Source organism: Ostrea edulis, chromosome 9, assembly GCF_947568905.1.
Source record: "Ostrea edulis chromosome 9, xbOstEdul1.1, whole genome shotgun sequence".
In the NCBI taxonomy this organism is placed as follows: domain Eukaryota; kingdom Metazoa; phylum Mollusca; class Bivalvia; order Ostreida; family Ostreidae; genus Ostrea; species Ostrea edulis.
In genome coordinates, this window is record NC_079172.1 from 53,710,313 (window position 1) to 53,728,542 (window position 18,230).

The 18,230-nt window shown below is 34.0% G+C and overlaps 1 long non-coding RNA gene across 1 annotated transcript; it reads right to left on the reverse strand.

Annotated features, from left to right (window-relative positions):
- Positions 1-1,099: 1,099 nt before the first annotated feature.
- On the reverse strand, positions 1,100-1,678 carry LOC130050222 (uncharacterized). Its single transcript, XR_008798645.1, has 2 exons — positions 1,524-1,678; positions 1,100-1,434 (listed from the first exon to the last, which is right to left on the reverse strand). It is a non-coding gene; the product is annotated as an uncharacterized LOC130050222 (long non-coding RNA).
- Positions 1,679-18,230: the final 16,552 nt, after the last annotated feature.

Here is an 18,230-nt window from a genome sequence, read left to right on the forward strand (position 1 = left end):
TTCTCATGTGATGGTATAGCCGTACAAATTACGGTGTCGAAAGGCAAAAGTGTTACAGGTCAGTATTACCGAGATGTTAAATACTAAAAAATGCTCAAGAAATATTATCATAAACGACGCCCTGTGTCAGGATTTAGGCATGTTTGTCTACTTCATGATAATGCTCCATCACTTACATCTGAGCTTGTGAAGCAATTTTTGAAGTCGGAGAAGGTTACCGTCTTGCCATGCCCACAATACTCTCCTAGCCCCATGGAAACCGTGGAGAATACTTTGAAGGGATGTAATGTTCATTTCACTATTTGAGTCGAATGCTTTTGAGATATCGTACACATTACATATCGAACAGCCCTCGTAAAATTTTGATTTTTTTTCAAACTGCATGTCTTTCAGAGGCGGATAGTGAAAATGTACTTCAAAATGAAGCGGGGCAAAATTTTCAAACACTTGATATACCATTATTTGAATAATAATAATACCTTTGTTTTAAGCTATTTTTAAAATATACTTTGAATGAAAAAGGTGAAGATAACAGTTATCAATTTTATAATTCCTATAAAGAATACAAATTAAGAGTAGGTCAAACACAGACCCCTGGATATACCAGGGTTGGGATCAGGTGCTTAGGGGGAGTAAGCATCCCCTGTCGACCATATTACCACAGTAATTTGCGTACAAGTCTTGTTTGACATGAAGAAAATTTGTCAAACAGAAGTACTAAGTATCGTCTTGCACACGTGGATTTTCAATTTTGTAGAAGGTTGTGCTGCGATGTACATTTAAAAAATAGTTCTGAGTTCGCCTCACTTGCACTCTAGGGGAGTCGGGATGCATCTCTCTCTCTCTCTCTCTCTCTCTCTCTCAGTATAAAGTAAAAGTAGTACCTATATATATACATTTTCAACTGTATTCTCCCACATAACACTATTACGAGCAATACGTATTTATCACTGCATAAATCCACTACGGGGTCAACAGAGATCACGGCTATGCGTATGAACATTTGTTAAAAGTAGGTAATAGGTACTATTTTTACTAAGGCAATACACATCTAGCAATCGCTCTCACTTACTACAGAAGTCTACCAATAGATGAAATGAACATCACAAAATGTATTTATGATTTTAGGCCTATTTGTATTCCAAGCAGTGAATTTTCATCAATAATTGATAAAAGCATTTCTGTAAACAATGTCTTTAGTTACTAATGTATGTCTAAAATTTCGTCTGCTACAACTTCACCCTGGTCATCGGTGATGCTGAATTGGACATTAGGCTTTAGCAAAAAGGTCATTCACAGGATGTATGGCCGATAAGTCGTCAAAGTGCATTAAGACCTACACCCCCACTGCCTCCGTGCCACAGCAGCCATAAGGTGATTGATGTCGGTTTCCAAGTTTATATCGGGACATCGAAGCGAGGCGTCGTTAAAAACCTATTACAGAAATGTATCGAGTCAAAAGAAGCGTTCAGTGAGCTCATGTTTGTCAACAATTACATATCCAAATCCAAACCGTCCCTTACCTTCGTGCTCTTTCACATTCTTCTTTGCGATGTTTAGTTCTTTCCGGAGATTCATCTGAGCTGCGTCCTCTGTCCTGTCTATAAATGATTTTGCCTACATCTGACGACTGCCGCCCTGTTCTTCATGTTCCTCCACCCCAGTCTTCTTAACTCCGTAATATCCACAGAACATCTTTCGAAGTCGATCTCAAAAGTGAAAGCGCATCACAACTGTAAATGTAACCTTGCGCACCCCCTTTTAAATCACAACCCCTCCCCCCTAAAATTAAACATATGGAAGAGTTTTCCATTATATACTCCCGAGTTAATGTATATGTATATGTTGATATACTTGCTTTTTAGCGTCTTAATAATTAAAACAGTTCTTCATTTGATGGAACTTTGTTTTGTGTTTTCGTCATTTTGAAAATACATGACGCTTCGTTGTGCAGGTCAACAATGTGAATGTTACCGATCAAAAATGTAAATATAAGTAATAAGGTATCATTTAAAATATTTATCGGGCTTTATGGAAAATTTGATCACGTACCAACCCGTGTTTATATCCCGGTAAATATTTTTAAATGATACCTATTTCTTAAATATATATATAAGGGCGCCTCTCTCTCTCTCTCTCTCTCTCTCTCTCTCTCTCTCTCTCTCTCTCTCTCTCTCTCTCTCCAAACCACTGTCTCTTGCTACCATCTTGACCTCATTATTCCAGCTTCTCCATCCTGCACTTCTTCTGGTGTTCTTCTCTATAGCATTAGTATGGGAAGTTTGTATTTTATTATCTATACGAATGATGACCGATTTTCCTATGCCTGCTCCACTCTCTTGCTTTCTCACGAGGCGTTGTTCTAGATTACAGTGACCCTCTATCTCTCTCTCTCTATATATGTATGTTTATCATGTTACTGTGGAAACAACGTAACGTTGCATATAGAACAGGATTAGATAAGGACCATATATGGTCATTACTCTCTTGGTCAAAGTCGTCAAATTTCAGGTTAGTTTCAATACAATACAAACTTTTCAAAACGTATACATAATTTATATGATATATAAAATTTGTTATAGGCTATTCTATGACTGTTTTTGTTAATTGAATTAAGAGACTTTGAACTGGACGCTTTGGAATTTTTTATGCAGTATGTCTGATGTAACAAATTGGATTATGACACATTAGTAATAACGGAAGATGTCTACAATGACTATTGCTCATGAATAACGCCAAGTAGGTAGTTCCCAGTCCCTCCGTCATAATGACACGCCTTGGCTGATGCAATACATCTGGGGCGATTATAAGACTAGGCACATAATATGGTGTTCACTGTAGATGTGAACCCATTTGAAAGGAATATTCGCCACTTTTCGTATTTGATCGCTATAAACCCACCGAGAGTCTCCAAACGTCTCTAATACATAGCACCTGCATTCTAATCTAATCATTCGCCATGTAAATGTTTTATTTCCTTAATTTATCATTTCAGCCATATATGTCCCAAATTCTAACACTTATCTTTAAAATTTTATTCTTTGATTCGCACATTACCAGCAGCGACAATTAATGAAAATTGAAGATTGTTGAAGGTTTAGGAAAATATGCAAGGTTGCACCTGTCAGTTCCCCGGTTTCAAAATATCCTGAAAAGTTAACGCCTTTGTTATGAAGAGTTCGTAATAATCACTGTACATGCATATACCTTATCTTACTACGGTTATTGCAAAGAAATACCTCGACCATTATTCTGCAATAAACCGATTACGTCATCAAAAGTTTATCAGAACAGTGATACATATCACACTTTCACAAGAAAAATAAATATATGGGTTTAAAATGTAATAATTATTGAGAGCAAATCGATTTCATGTCTTCGACCTGATTAGACGTTGTGTATTGCCTTACAACAATTGCTATAAATGTCTATTTCATGGCTGTTCCACGACCATCCCTACTGTTTTTACACTTCGTGTTTTGCCAATAAAACAAGAAAATCGATAACTTATAATTTTATTATATAATAATAAAAATTAATCATTATTAGTTACAACCAAATTTATAATCACTGAAGGACATTTGCCATTGGAATCGAGATCGATGCACGTGTAAACAAAGATGGCGATGCACAGATAAGTTGATCCTCTTTCACGTGGGTGTAGTATATGGTTGAACTGTGCATCAGCATTCAAAGGAGATCAGACAAATACACAGCATTCATTAACATAATCCGTCAACATAAAACCAAATACGTGAAATATCTTTCAAAATCGTAGGAACTATACCATCTCACATTTTTGTCAGCAAAAAACAAGTATTCTGTTTTCCCATGACGGAATAGACCGCCTAGGCCAATCAAAAGTGATACATGCGTCGCAAATTGACATAATTCGTAACCGTATTACTTATTGTTTTCGTAGCTAATGCAGGATAAGCTCCTCGGTCCCGAAAAAAGAGCCTTGGCTAACGCAGCAGCTTAAATAACAGTTCTCAACCTCTGAGGTTATCCCGTGACATCCACGTATTGTTCCTTGCATGAATATCATAATTTAAAATCGGAAGAAGGACTAAGTGTTCTTCCATTTACAGAAAACGAGAAAAATCGAAGCCTTAACATTGAAACTCAAATACTTCAGCGAAAAATTTACCCGCATTCTAATTCCATAATGCACACAGTTACTCTATCGGTTATGGACGAAATGCTATCCACATGTATATACATTGTCTCAAGCCACGCCTATTGTCTCCGTTTACACTACGTTTTAGGTAGGGTAGGTACTACCGGACTCAGTAACCGGGGTTAGCGACGATGGTGTATATACTGCTGGGAGAGTAGTCGCGGCGAATCTAGTTCTCCTGAAAGATATATATCACAGTTTGATCTGTACTCTGTCGATCTAAAGACAGCAAAAGATAAGAACTCCTATTTCTATCATTGTTGTTGATCAACTTGTAGTTTAAGCCAAAAGACCTAGTGACCGATTTCAAAGAACATATTATATTGTACGCACGCGCGCACACGCACACACACATACAACAATAGTACCCTACTTTCTTAAAGTGTCGGATCTAAAAAGATATAAGTCCAGAAAGGAAATTTATATAAGCACTGAAAAGGCCACGACACTGTTGATTATTAAAATTTGTCATTTTTTCGTGGTGTGTGATATTTGTTTATGTAATGTTGCGTTGAAAATTTTGTCGTAGCCTATATATATTATATACTGAGTATATATATAAAACTTTTCTCGGATAGCCTAGTCGAATACTCCGTAACTCGGAGGCTTTAGTCGAGTACTCTATAAACAAACAAAAAAAGAAGAAAACCAACGGACTGTTGGTTTGATTTTTTTTTTTTTTTTTTTTTATAGAGTACTCGAATAGGACTCGACTATGAAAAATTTAGTCGATGATCGATTAGACCGAGCGATAGTCGAGTGCTCGTTGATATCCCTAATATATACATAAAATCATGAAGATTCTGTCATATGAACGAATGATTATGAATATGGTACTTAATATACCTACATAATCATATTAAACTACTGATATTAAAATTTGCTTTGAAAAATCATTTAGCGTAAAGTTTAAATTTTTATTTATACATCTAATTCACAAACGAACGGTACAAGGTATTTTGGTTCGGTTGAAGGGAGATCATTGGGAAATATTGAAAAAATAGGTTGAGACCATTTAAAGATCTCTTAAGAGCTACTTGATAAGAATTGACAAAACATTTGTTTACCGAATGACCAGTAGAGGTAGCTCAGTGGTAGAGCGTTCAGGTCGTGAGTTCGAGCCCCGCTCGTACCATAACCACGTCAAACCTAAGACGTTAAAATAGGTAGTGATTGCTCCTTCACCAAACGCTTGGCATTTAGAAGTGAGAATCATGGGTCTTTCGGATATGACCTCAAAAACGGAGGTCCCGTGTCGCGACAGGCGTTGGCACGATAAAGAACCCACACTGCTACGGCCCTGGGCGCTAAAAAGGTCTAAATTTGTGGTACTTCATTTACAGTTGACGTCTCAATATGAGTGAAAAATTCTCAACTGAACGGGGAAAAAAACAATCAATCAAATCAATCGATCAATCTTTACAGAATGCTTTCCCGATTACGCTGCGACCACAATTAGGCGTTACCAGTTTATATAGAAAAACGTGGGATACTTTTTCTGCTTTTAGTATTCTAAAAACAAAAAGGGTATATGTGTCAAATTAATATGCAAGTGTCTTCGTGTGTAGTGTAGTTTGATGGTTTAAAATCGACCTCAACCCCCCCCCCCCCCTCTTTTTACGTGTAACAGGGGTTCAAAAGATTACAAAATGGAATAAATGAAAATTGTCATAAAATCTTCTTAACAACAATAGAATTGCACTGTGCACGTACTAAAACAATTTATATGTACAACCATTGTCGGGTATATTCAACACTTCTAAATCCATCTTCGCTAACCAAGTGTCCGATTCGCGCACTCTCATCGCGAATCGGAAACTTGGCTAGATGAGAGTACGCGAATCAGACACTTGCACTTGGCTAGCGAAGACGATTCCTATCCTGGTCCTGGACGTCAGAGTGATTACAGAGGAATTCGTAAAAATATGGAGGGGGGGGGGGGTAAAAATTCAAAAGCATAAGCAAGCAATCTTATAAAACAATTGTCCTCGTTGGGTGGTAGGGCCATAACAGTGGGTTTAAAAATTAGCGTTAGATTATATGTATTAAGAAATAATTTAATGTTAAAAATCTTCTGGGGTAGAATTGGTGATAATATGCATACAGTCTCACGTAGTGTACACTCAATTAAAACTTGACTTAATTTCATTGATGGATTTTGCATATACATGTAGGCCTATTGGAAAGTCAGTGGTACTATTAAATTTCAAAATAAAATAAAAAGATGAGTTTTAATGGTCTTTTTTTTTATGTATATCAATTGATATTTAAAGAATGAAAGCCAACTTTCATAGATCTCATGTTCAAACTTTGAGAAAATATTGATCTTATAAAAAGTTTCACTGAAAAGATTGTGATAAACCTTGGGTTTTATTTTCCTACTATTGCCTAATCATCTGCTGTTATATCTGACTTCTACAGTACCTGTTTCATTTCTTATCATATCCGATATATATTGCTCTGAGATTTCACAGTACATTGTGTCATTTTAAACAACACAAATTACAAATCTTCTTCTGAATTGGACGACATAAATCTGTAACATGTTTTTAGTTTTCAAGATGAGCTCTGTGTGTTTTCTGCTGCTGATGATGTTAATGATGTCAACGTGTGCTATACCCGTGCAGCAAAGTGCCTTGAAAGATTCACAACGTAAGATTTATACTGATTAGTTTACATACACAACACAAGATTTTCTCTATATCAATCAGTTTACATACACAACACAAGATTTTCTCTACATCAATCAGTTTACATACACAACATAGATTTTCTCTACATCAATCAGTTTACATACATAACGTAAGATTTTCTCTATATCAATCAGTTTACATACACAACATAGATTTTCTCTACATCAATCAGTTTACATACACAACATAGATTTTCTCTACATCAATCAGTTTACATACACAACACAAGATTTTCTCTGTATCAATCAGTTTACATACACAACACAAGATTTTCTCAAAATCAATCAGTTTACATACAACATAGATTTTCTCTACATCAATCAGTTTACATACACAACATAGATTTTCTCTACATCAATCAGTTTACATACACAACACAATATTTTCTCTATACCAATCAGTTTACATACACAACACAAAATTTTCTCTATATCAATCAGTTTACATACACAACACAAGATTTTCTCTATATCAATCAGTTTACATACAAAACACAAGATTTTCTCTATATCAATCAGTTTACATACACAACATACGATTTTCTCTATATCAATCAGTTTACATACACAACTTAAGATTTTCTCTAAATCAATCAGTTTACATTCACAACATATATTTTCCCTATACCAATCAGTTTACATTCACAACGTAAGATTATCTTTATACCAATCAGTTTACATTCACAACATAAGATTATTTCTATACCAATTAGTTTACATACACAACTTAAGATTATCTTTATACCAATCAGTTTACATTCACAACGTAATATTATCTTTATACCAATCAGTTTACATTCACAACATAAGATTATTTCTATACCAATTAGTTTACATACACAACTTAAGATTATCTTTATACCAATCAGTTTACATTCACAACGTAAGATTATCTTTATACCAATCAGTTTACATTCACAACATAAGATTATTTCTATACCAATTAGTTTACATACACAACTTAAGATTATCTTTATACCAATCAGTTTACATTCACAACGTAATATTATCTTTATACCAATCAGTTTACATTCACAACATAAGATTATTTCTATACCAATTAGTTTACATACACAACTTAAGATTATCTTTATACCAATCAGTTTACATTCACAACGTAAGATTATCTTTATACCAATCAGTTTACATACACAACATAAGATTTTCTCTATACCAATCAGTTTACATTCACAACATAAGATTATTTCTATACCAATTAGTTTACATACACAACAAAAGATTTTCTCTACATCAATCAGTTTACATACACAACATAAGATTATTTCTATACCAATTAGTTTACATACACAACAAAAGATTTTCTCTACATCAATTAGTTCACATACACAACAAAAAATTTTCTCTACATCAATCAGTTTACATACACAACATAGATTTTCTCTACATCAATCAGTTTACATACACAACACAAGATTTTCTCTACATCAATTAGTTTACATACACAACAAAAGATTTTCTCTACATCAATCAGTTTACATACACAACATAGATTTTCTCTACATCCACAACATAGATCATTTCTATATAAATCAGTTTACATCCGAAACGTAAGATTTTCTCTATATCAATCAGTTTACATTCACAACATAAAGTTATTTCTATATCAATCAGTTTACATTCACAACATAAGAATGTTTTCTTTTTTTCTATACTAATCAGTTTACATACAACGCGTAATATTTTCTTTTTATCAATCAGTTTACATTCACAACGTAAGATTTTCTCTATAACAATCAGTTTACATTCACAACGTAAGATTTTCTTTATACCAATCAGTTTACATTCACAACGTAAGATTTTCTTTATACCAATCAGTTTACATACAAAACATAAAATTTTCTCTATACCAATCAGTTTACATACACAACATAAGATTCTCTCTACATCCACAACATAGATCATTTCTATATAAATCAGTTTACATCCGAAACGTAAAATTTTCTCTATATCAATCAGTTTACATACACAACATAAGGTTATTTCTATATCAATCAGTTTACATTCACAACATAAGAATGTTCTCTTTTTCTCTATACTAATCAGTTTACATACAACACGTAAGATTTTTTTTATACCAATCAGTTTACATTCACAACGTAAGATTTTCTTTATATCAATCAGTTTACATTCACAACGTAAAATTTTCACTATATCAATCAGTTTACGTTCACAACGTAAGATTTTCTGTATATCAATCAGTTTACATTCACAACATAAGATTTTCTCTATACCAATCAGTTTACATTCACAACGTAAGATTTTCTTTATACCAATCAGTTTACATTCACAACATAAGAATGTTTTCTTTTTTTCTATACTAATCAGTTTACATACAACGCGTAATATTTTCTTTTTATCAATCAGTTTACATTCACAACGTAAGATTTTCTTTATACCAATCAGTTTACATTCACAACGTAAGGTTTTCTTTATATCAATCAGTTTACATTCACAACATAAGAATGTTTTCTTTTTTTCTATACTAATCAGTTTACATACAACGCGTAATATTTTCTTTTTATCAATCAGTTTACATTCACAACGTAAGATTTTCTTTATACCAATCAGTTTACATTCACAACGTAAGGTTTTCTTTATATCAATCAGTTTACATTCACAACGTAAGATTTTCTTGATATCAATCAGTTTACATTCACAACGTAAGATTTTCTCTATATCAATCAGTTTACATTCACAACGTAAGATTTTCTTTATATTGTGGCGTCGGTGGCCGAGTGGTTAGGCCGTCAGACTCTTAAGAGGGGAAAAAAAGAAAAAGGCCGTCAGACTCTCGACCGAAAGGTCGTGGGTTCGAGTCCTGGCCGCGGCAGGGCTGACGTTGTGTCCTTGGGAAAGGCACTTTACATGAATTTCCTCACTCCACCTAAGTGAAAAAGGGGTACCTGGTTATAGACAGTGAAATTCTATTGTTATACCAATCAGTTTACATTCACAACGTAATATTTTCTCTATATCAATCAGTTTACATTCACAATGTAAGATTTTCTCTATATCAATCAGATTACATTCACAACGTAAGATTTTCTCTATTCTAATCAGTTTATATAAACAACGTAAGATTTTCTCTTTTTCTCTATACTTTACTAATTAGTTTACATTCACACATTGTGTTAATTCTATACTTTACTGATCAGTTTATATTAACACATTGCGTTACTTTATTAATTAGTTTACAGTCACACATTGCGTTACTTTACTAATCAGTTTACATTAACACATTGCGTTACTTTATTAATCAGTTTACATTCACACATTGCGTTACTTTACTAATCAGTTTACATTCACACATTGCGTTACTTTATTAATCAGTTTACATTCACACATTGTGTTACTTTACTAATTAGTTTACATTCACACATTGCGTTACTTTATTAATCAGTTTACATTCACACATTGTGTTACTTTATTAATCAGTTTACATTTACACATTGTGTTACTTTACTAATCAGTTTACATTCACACATTGCGTTAATTCTATACTTTACTAATTAGTTTACATTCACACATTGCGTTACTTTACAGATCAGTTTACATTCACACATTGCGTTACTTTATTAATAAGTTTACATTCACACATTGTGTTACTTTACTAATCAGTTTACATTCACACATTGCGTTAATTCTATACTTTACTAATTAGTTTACAGTCACACATTGCGTTACTTTATTAATCAGTTTACATTCACACATTGCGTTACTTTACTAATCAGTTTACATTCACACATTGCGTTACTTTATTAATCAGTTTACATTCACACATTGCGTTACTTTACTAATTAGTTTACATTCACACATTGCGTTACTTTACTGATCAGTTTACATTCACACATTGCGTTAATTCTATACTTTACTAATCAGTTTACATTCACACATTGCGTTAATTCTATACTTTACTAATCAGTTTACATTCACACATTGTGTTACTTTATTAATAAGTTTACATTCGCACATTGCGTTACATTATTGATAAGTTTACATTCACACATTGCGTTACTTTACTAATCAGTTTACATTCACACATTGTGTTACTTTATTAATAAGTTTACATTCACACATTGTGTTACTTTACTAATTAGTTTACATTCACACATTGCATTACTTTACTGATCAGTTTACATTCACACATTGCGTTACTTTACTGATCAGTTTACATTCACACATTGCGTTACTTTACTAATCAGTTTACATTCACACATTGCGTTACTTTACTAATCAGTTTACATTCACACATAGTGTTACTTTACTAATCAGTTTACATTCACACATTGCGTTACTTTACTAATTAGTTTACATTCACACATTGCGTTAATTTTATACTTTACTAATTAGTTTACAGTAACACATTGCGTTACTTTATTAATCAGTTTACATTCACACATTGCGTTACTTTACTAATCAGTTTACATTCACACATTGCGTTACTTTACTAATCAGTTTACATTCACACATTGCGTTACTTTATTAATCAGTTTACATTCACACATTGCGTTACTTTACTGATCAGTTTACATTCACACATTGCGTTACTTTACTAATCAGTTTACATTCACACATTGCGTTACTTTATTAATCAGTTTACATTCACACATAGTGTTACTTTACTAATCAGTTTACATTCACACATTGCGTTACTTTACTAATTAGTTTACATTCACACATTGCGTTAATTTTATACTTTACTAATTAGTTTACATTCACACATTGCGTTACTTTATTAATCAGTTTACATTCACACATTGCGTTACTTTACTAATCAGTTTACATTCACACATTGCGTTACTTTACTAATCAGTTTACATTCACACATTGTGTTACTTTACTAATCAGTTTACATTCACACATAGTGTTACTTTACTAATCAGTTTACATTCACACATTGCGTTACTTTACTAATCAGTTTACATTCACACATTGCGTTACTTTACTAATCAGTTTACATTCACACATTGCGTTACTTTATTAATCAGTTTACATTCACACATTGCGTTACTTTATTAATCAGTTTACATTCACACATTGCGTTACTTTACTAATTAGTTTACATTCACACATTGCGTTACTTTACTGATCAGTTTACATTCACACATTGCGTTAATTCTATACTTTACTAATCAGTTTACATTCACACATTGCGTTAATTCTATACTTTACTAATCAGTTTACATTCACACATTGTGTTACTTTATTAATAAGTTTACATTCGCACATTGCGTTACATTATTGATAAGTTTACATTCACACATTGCGTTACTTTACTAATCAGTTTACATTCACACATTGTGTTACTTTATTAATAAGTTTACATTCACACATTGTGTTACTTTACTAATTAGTTTACATTCACACATTGCGTTACTTTACTAATCAGTTTACATTCACACATTGCGTTACTTTACTAATTAGTTTACATTCACACATTGCGTTAATTCTATACTTTACTAATTAGTTTACATTCACACATTGCGTTACTTTATTAATCAGTTTACATTCACACATTGCGTTACTTTACTAATCAGTTTACATTCACACATTGCGTTACTTTACTAATCAGTTTACATTCACACATTGCGTTAATTCTGTCTCGGTGTATTCGCTTTGTTTGAACAATTTAAAACATATTCAGTGGATTTCTATGGCATGTCAACGTTGCAATATTTGATCTTTTCCATTTGCATTGTATAATTTTTCATTTGCATTGTATAATTTCCATTTGTATTGTATAATTTTCCATTTGTATTCTATATTTTCCACTTGTATTGTATAATTTTCCATTTGTATTCGATATTTTCCATTTGCATTGTATAATTTTTCATTTGGATTGTATCCAGGGAATGTTTATTTTGATTTGTTACGAAGGATTTCATTAGTTAACGTCACTGATGTACCACATCTGTAGACGTGCTCAGCACACAGGGCCGTAGCAATGACGGTTCTTTATCGTGCCAACGCCTGTGCAGCGATACGGAATATCTGTTTTTAAGGTTATTACGGAAAGACTCGTGATTCTCACTTTTAAATGCCGAGTGTTTGGCAAAGGAGCAATCACTGTCTTTGTTTATGTCTTAGGTTTGATGCGGCAATGACAGTAACGGTTCTCGAACTCACGACCTCTCGCCCACAAACCAAGCGATATATTACTGAGCTACCGCGATCAGGTCCATGTAGGACTAGTTATTTTTGAAAATACATAGCTAGCTCTAGTAATGGCGAATCCCCCACCCCCTGATCTTTTTTTTTTAAATAGAACTCTCCAGAAAAGCATGCACATTTTTATTTAGTCAGAATTCAGTAGATTCGGGGGACTTAATTCGGCCCTTGGGTCCCCACCAATCAGCCAATTGTTAACATTGAGTTTGGCTTGTTACAACTATTCAATGGATTCAATGGAGTTATCGTTTATCGAATTTGGTAATGCGCGAGATGTTGAAGAGGTAAAGTTCAGGAGCCACGTTTCGCAGGAATGTACCGTATTTGCTAAGTGTAATGGCGTACACCCCCCTCCCCAATTAATTGAACGCTTTTATGCGTCTAATGTGATCAGCATATTCAAACTAGTCTCCTATTTAACCACTGGCTGATCTAGATAATTCTGAACGAAAGGATGCAGTAAACTGCTGGATGTCTGGGGACTGCCCCCCCCCCCCCCCAATTTTTAAATTTAAGGTAAATCTTGGTATCTTGTTTAGAAAAATGTATTAAAAGATAAAAGAAGCAATAATTTCTTCCATTCCCGGAGAAATAAATGACAAAATCTTTTGATTTCTTGAATTACTTTATTGAGAGAACTTAATTTTTCCAGAGACCCTTAAAATTTGCGTCATTTTACTAATTTTACTTTATTAAAAATGACATATTTCAAGCCCTATAAAATCTGTAAAATCCAGCCTCAAGGCGCCCCCAGACCCCCTGCCTCATAAAGTGGCGCCCCCGTAACTGCAATTCCTGGATCCGCCCCTGTAACAAGTGCGTTTTGACAAAATAAAACGCACATGCATGCTTTTTTGACATCTATATATAAAATATCATATTTGTGAAGGAAGGGGGGGGGGGGGTCTCCCGGCGCAAGATTCCACATTGCTAGCTACATGTATGTTCAACAAGTCTTTATATGGAACCGATCGCGGTAGTTCAGTGATATATCCTTTGGTTCGTAACCGTGAGGTCGCATGTTCGAGTTCTACTCGTGTCATGGCTGCATCAAACCAGTTAATACTTTCCCATACGCATTGCTATCTAAATGTGAGAATCACAGATCTTTCGGATAATGTGACCTTAAAAGCAGACATCCCGTGTTGCGACAGGCGTTGACACGTTAAAAAAACCCACTGCTAGTCTACGCCACTGTGCGCGTACATGTAGCATAGTAAGTCTATTTGTGGTACGTCACGGCTAAATATAAGTGGGACCTAAACTAATGAAATCCTTCGTAACAAATCAAAATAAACAATCCCTCGGATGCAATACAAATGAAAGATTTTGCAATGCAAATGGAAATTATACAATGCAAAACGAAAAAAATATATAATACAAATGGAAAATATGGAATACAAATGGAAAACTATACAATACAAATGGAAAATATAGAATACAAATGGAAAATTATACAATACAAATGGAAATTATACAATGCAAATGAAAAATTATAAAATGCAAATGGAAAATATAGAATACAAATGGAAAATTATACAATACAAATGGAAAATATAGAATACAAATGGAAAATTATACAATACAAATGGAAAAGATCAAATATTGCAACGTTTGACATGCCATAGATTTCTTTATTGACTGCTTTTGTAAAACTTTTAAAGTAGTCTATATTTTGAAATGAATTTGACAATTTATGCTAGCAGAGTAAATACTTCAATGAAACTTAGATTTGTTATTGTATAGTTTTCAGGATATTGTATAGTTTTCAGGACATTGTATAGTTTTTAGGATATTGTATAGTTTTCAGGACTTTGATTTACTGTTCTATAGAATTTATCTGCCTTTTCTATTGTGATTAATTAAGAACTTTGATATTTTGATTTGCGATTGGAATTATCTTTACAGGTATATTTCAAACACGATATTTTTTGTTTCACAGAACCTTTTTGGCATACCCATGTTACTAACTAGTAACTAATTAATTAGTACAACATCCATACTAATAACTAATTAATTAGTACAATATCCCTACTAGTAACTAATTAATTCGTACAATATCCTTACTAGTAACTAATTAATTAGTACAACATCCATACTAATAACTAATTAATTAGTACAATATCCCTACTAGTAACTAATTAATTCGTACAATATCCTTACTAGTAACTAATTAATTAGTACAACATCCATACTAATAACTAATTAATTCGTACAATATCCTTACTAGTAACTAATGAATTAGTACAACATCCTTACTAGTAAATAATTAATTAGTACAATATCCCTACTAGTAACTAATTAATTAGTACACCATCCCTACTAGTAACTAATTAATTAGTACAGCATCCCTACTAGTAACTAATTAATTAGTACAGCATCCCTACTAGTAACTAATTAATTAGTATAATATCCCTACTAGTAACTAATTAATTAGTACAACATCCTTACTAGTAACTAATTAATTAGTACAATATCCTTACTAGTAACTAATTAATTAGTACAATATCCTTACTAGTAACTAATTAATTAGTACAATATCTTTACTAGTAACTAATTAATTAGTACAGCATCCTTACTAGTAACTAATTAATTAGAACAACATCCGTACTAGTAAATAATTAATTAGTACAATATCTTTACTAGTAACTAATTAATAAATACAACATCCTTACTAGTAACTAATTAATTAGTACAATATCCCTATTAGTAACTAATTTATTAGTACAACATCCCTACTAGTAACTAATTAATTAGTACAATATCCCTACCAGTAACTAGTTAATTAGTACAATATCCCTACTAGTAACTAATTGATTAGTACAATATCCCCTGTTTGTAGTGCATTCTACTACTGCGCCGAAGGTCTACGACATTTTGCATGAACTTGGGGAGTATTTCAAAGGAAGAGACATTATGAAACGTCAGCTGGCAGAACATACTGGTCCTGTAACCATGGCTAAGAACGACATCCTGCACGAGCTAGGCGAATACTGGAAGGGACGTCTGGCGGCCTTATTCAATCACGGCATTCAACATGTTCACCACATTTCTCAGTTACTTAGTAATCTCAAATAAATGTTGATCAAACTTCTCCATTGTCGTTTTGATTGATTGGTATACAATATCTAAATGTAGCAGATTCAAGTTCTTCTGTGCAACAGATTAAAAAAAATTATACTAAAGTGAGATGCGTTCGGTATCATGAACCAGCTTTTCTGATGTGTCAATCTTCTGTCTTTCGACGTCAGTGGCGCTATCATTTCAAAACTTTCTTCTTCCTCTCAAGAGCCACTTAAGGATTTTAACCAAAACGTGGCACGATACATTTCTGGATAAAAAGGCCTTCAGATTTGTACAAATAAAGAAACACGCCCCTTTCCATGAGATAGTGATTTAGAAATAACGAAAACAGGTGGGTGTTGAAAAATCTTCCCGAGAACCAAAAGTAAATTCACACAAGAGCTTCCATTTACGTTGAATATTCTTCAAACCACGACTCCAAAAAGTGTGAACTCAGAAGGGAACAGAGGGACTGGACCCTCTCCCCAAGTGTGAACTCAGAAGGGAACAGAGGGGCTGCACCCTCTCCCCAAGTGTGAACTCAGAAGGGAACAGAGGGGCTGGACCCTCTCCCCATGGTTTAGTCAAAAAGATATTTTTATGGAGTTTCGATTGTAAAATACTCAAAGTTAGATCCCTGGGCGATGCCGTGATAGGGATTTAAATCTTTTCGTACAAATATATAGAAAATGTATTTTTAGAAAACTTCCCAAAAGCTAAAAAAAAAAAAAAAAAAAAAAGGAAAAGAAAAAAAAAAGGCTGAGTCGAACTAATATTTACGCCGCATTCTCATTGTTGATTGCAAAGGAATATGACCAATAATAGACTCTGACAAATATTCTTTGTGACAACAATTTGTCTACAATATTTTGACGTTTGTGCAAGCTATGACACCAGGTGGCAGGCTATACAATGAGGGGTCAAAGTTTACAATAAATAATCTTGAGTATTTTTGTTTTGTTTTGTTTATTATTATTACCCTGCCTTTGTAAAATGATTATCATAGGTAATGTTTTAATTAACCCATCGTCGGAACCCACGGGTTTATCTCTGTTCCATTGCGAATGCAGTGGGTTTTGACGGTGAAATTAACCAGGTTTAAGAATACTCAAATTATTTTGCAATAGCAAATAATGCCAGTTTGTTCCTTAGTGCGAGGGTCGTAATGGGGGAGGGACAAAGTTAACATGAGAATGAATGGAACATTTTTAAAAAAAAAGTTTCTTAAGAACCATCGGGTTATAAGTTGTCAAATTAATATTGGTCCCCGGTCAGGGTAGAGCCATAAAAGGGTAGAGAGCAAAGTTTCACTTACGAAAAGATAGAAAATTCTTTATGTTAAAAGACATTTCACTCGATTATTTTGAGTCTGGTCGAATATACAAGGAATGTTTTGCAAAGCCAAACCCCGTAAAAATGGCTGGAAAGTTCGAGGACGTCGATGGGACGGCATTAACCAGTTGCCACCAGGCTGAGACTAGCGAGTGTCGCCAGGCTGCGACTATCGCGTTGTCGCCAGGCTGAGACTAGCGCGTTGTCGCCAGGCTGAGACTAGCGCGTTGTCGCCAGGCTGAAATTAGCGAGTTCTCGCCAGACTGAGACTAGCGCGTTGTCGCCAGGCTGAGACTAGTGAGTGGTCGCCAGGCTGAAATTAGCGAGTTGTCACCAGGTTGAGACTAGCGAGTTGCCGCTATAGCCTGAGACTAGCTAGTGGCCGCCAGGCTGAGACTAGCGAGTTGTCGCCAGGCTGAGACTAGCACGTTGTCGCCAGGTTAAGACTAGCGCATTGTCGCCAGGCTGAGACTAGCGAGTTGCCGCCAGGCTGAGACTAGTGAATGGTCGCCAGGCTGAGACTAGCGAGTTGTCACCAGGCTGAGACTAGCGAGTTATACCGCCAGGCTGAGACTAGCGAGTTGCCGCCAGGCTGAAACTAGCGCGTTGCTGCCAGGCTGAAACTAGCGAGTTGATTCCCTTGATTTTTTAAGGAACCGAGAGGAGATCAAACTTACATTTAGATATATTTATATCGTTAGAATAGATATTCATGTACAATGTATATAGAATTTTTTCTTCTAAGTACTGTGTTTATGAGTATTGGAGGGGTAT